We start from the raw sequence: 3,464 nt of genomic DNA on the forward strand, positions 1-3,464 counted from the left end.
AACAACAACAAAGTAAAATATCATTTTTGCTTTAATTTGTTTTTTCTTAAGAATGTGAATGAAGTTGAAATAGACTCAAATATTTAAATATTGTATTTTCTTTTCTTTGTTTATTTTCAATAGATTGCTTGTCTTTATATTTGTTCATATATTGAATAAATTCATCTTTGCAAGAATATTTTAGTTCATCTTAAAACATAACAAATTTCCTCTATATATTAAAATTTCTCCATACATTATGGTTTATACTACTAGCCATTTTGTTTCTTGATGAATATACATGGAAATTTTATTTGAAAATTGAGAGATTGCATATCAATCAGATAAAATTTGTGTCAGTGCCAATTTGTAAATTAACCAATACTAAACTGGAAATTTCCTAGTTTTACATGAGAATTGTGAATTTCCTTTATTAACAGAAGTTTTCACATTGCTATTCTCATATTACTTGAAAACTTTAAAAATTCTCTGTACTCATTGTTTCCAGCTCTATGACAGATACATGGGCATATAGCTTTACTTTTTTTATACATGCACATCTGGCTGCATATTTACTGCTGCTTTTCTTATTTTCTGTTGTATCTTTCCATAATAGCTCAAGTTATTGAACAGTGTTGAAAGTCTAGATGTCATAAGGTTCTCCAGAGAATTAAACAGACTACACACACACACACACACACACATACACATAATTACCACATATTTTTTCTCTGCTTGCACATGTTTTGGTGGTGCTTATTTACTGTAAATTCAGAACTGACTTAAAGCTGACCATATAGTGAGTTTTCAAAGACAGTAAATCACAGATAAGATGGCCCATCTCTCTCCTGTAGAGCAGCTGCTAGTTTAGAAGATCATTTCTTTGGATTAGCAGTGCAGTTTTTTACTAGTCGACCACCAGAGATCCTATTTACATATGTGTACACATGTATTTATTGTTATGTCCCCTCAAGTCTACTATGACTCATAGTCATAGTGACCCTCTGAAAAATAACTCTGAACTTTACCCTATCCTGAACCAAACTCATTGTCTGACACACCTAACTCCATTGCAACAGTCACTGTGTCAATTCATCTCATCCAGGGTCTTACTCAACTGCACAGACCCATTTCCCTTCCAAACATAGCACCCTTCTCCAAGGACTGGTTGCTCCTCGAAATGTGCACAAAGTATGTGAGACAGAGTTTCAAAATCTTTGCCTCCAAAGAACAGCCTGATTTCCTCCTCTCCATGATAGATCTGTTTATGTTTTCGGCAGTCCATGGTACGTTCAGTACTCTTCTCCAGCACCACAGCTAAAAAGCATCTATTTTTCTTCTGTAATCCTTAGTCATTGTCAAGCTCTCAAGTGTGTAGCAAGCAATTGAGAAGACCATAACCTATATACGGTGTCCCTTAGTATTTAGCCTAACATTGTTGCTCTAGTACTCTCAAGAGGTCCCTGAAAGCACACTTTCTTTAACACAACTTGTCTTCTGATTTCCTGACTGTTGCACCAATATTTATTGTGGATCCATGCAAATTAAATCTTAACAACCTCAAACGTTTCTCTGTCATGATGCTGCTGCCAGTTGGCCCAAAGATGAAAATCTTTGTTTTATTGATGTTGAGATGCAATCTATATTGAAGACTAAAATCCTTGACCTTCTGCATCAAATTCTTAAGGTCCTCCTCAGTTTCAGTTTACATGTACATACACATATATTGTTATTATTAGGTGCAGTCAAGTTGAGTATGACTTATAGTGACTATCTGAACAACAAATCTGAACACCACCCTGTTCTGTTCCATACTCAGAATCTCTGACACATTCAAGACCATTCACATGGTCATTGTGTTAACCCACTTGGCTGAGGATTTCCTTTTTCACCTCCTCACTACTTTCCCAAGCATTATGTCTCTCTCGAAAGAATAACCTCTCCTATAAGTATGGCCAATATATGTTAGATAAAGCTTCTTCATCTTTGCCTCCAAGGAGCACTCTGACAGAATCTTCTCCAAGACGTAACTTCTTCTTGTTTTGACAGTGCATAGAGTCTTTGGCATTCTTCTCCAACACCACAATTCAAAGGCATAAATTCTTCTTCTGTCATAATTATTCATTGCCCAGCACTCAGATGTACAGAAAGTGACTTAAAAGGCTATATCCTGAATCAGGCATACCTTAGTCCTCAAACAACATCATTACTCCTCAGTAATTTGTGTATGTTATACACACATAAGTATATGTAAATATATGAGTGGTTGTGTGTGTGTGAATATTGTTTTTGTTGCTTAGTACCATTGTTGCTAAGAGCTACAATTTACTGTTACCCTATGAATTTTAAATCTGAGCCTTGTACTATAATGTACCATCTTCATATCCTCTGTTATTCTCCAAACCCATTGACAGAGTCACTGTTAATCTATCTTGATGAGGGTCTTCCTCTCTTTCTCTCACTCTCTGCTTTTTTCATCACGATGTCCTTTTTCAACTACTGGCCCGTCCTGAGAAAGTGCACAAAGTCTGTGAGATGAAGTTTCATCATCTTTAACTAAGATGCATCCTGGTTGTACTACTGTTAAGACAGACTTGCTTATTCTTTTGGAAGTCCTTGAGATACTTAGTACTATTTTCTGATTTCACAATTCAACAGCATTGATTCTCCTGTCATCCTTATTATTGTTCAACTTTCAGATATATAGGAAACAATTGAAAATACCATGGATGAGGCACACCATAGTCTTAAAATCAACATTTTTTTTTTCTGTTTAGCACTTTGCAGAGGTCCTTGACAGCAGATTTTCCCAATTTTGATTTTTTGACTCCTTTTACTATGATTGTGGATGCAGGTAAAATGAAAACATTGACAACTTCAATCTTTTCTCTGTCATGTTGTTGCCTGTTTATTCACCGGTAAAAATTTTTACCTTCTCAATGTTGAGATAGAATCCATTTTTTAAGACTGTCGTCTTTTACCTTCTGCTTCAGATCTTCTTCACATTCTGCAAATAAGAATAATGAAGATTGAAAAAAAAAGTAAAAAAAAAATAAAAAAATAAGATTAAAAAAAAAGAATAATGAAGATTGTTGGTGAAACTTCCTCCAACCCTCATGACACATTCTTCTTCATATAGACCAGTTCCTTGAATAATTTTCTCAGCATACAGATTTAATATGGGCAAAGAAAGTATATAATCCTGACAGTCTTCTCTGATTTTAAACCAGTCAGTGTTCCTGTGTTCTGTTTTGACAACAGGTTTTTGGTCTATGCACAGGTTTTGTATGAGAATAGTTAAGTGTTCTGGAATTCTTATACTGCTCAGTGTGAGCCATAATTTGTTATGATCCATGCAGTCAAATATTTTTTTGCATAACAAGTAAAACATAAGTAAGCATCTTTTTTAATTATTATTATTAATTTTAATGAAAATTTACAGAGACTTTGAATTTCCATTCATTCATTGTTGCACTTTTCTCCCT

This window comes from Elephantulus edwardii, unplaced genomic scaffold (assembly GCF_000299155.1).
Source record: "Elephantulus edwardii isolate Elephantulus edwardi_28Jun2011 unplaced genomic scaffold, EleEdw1.0 scaffold00398, whole genome shotgun sequence".
Taxonomy (NCBI): Eukaryota; Metazoa; Chordata; class Mammalia; order Macroscelidea; family Macroscelididae; genus Elephantulus; species Elephantulus edwardii.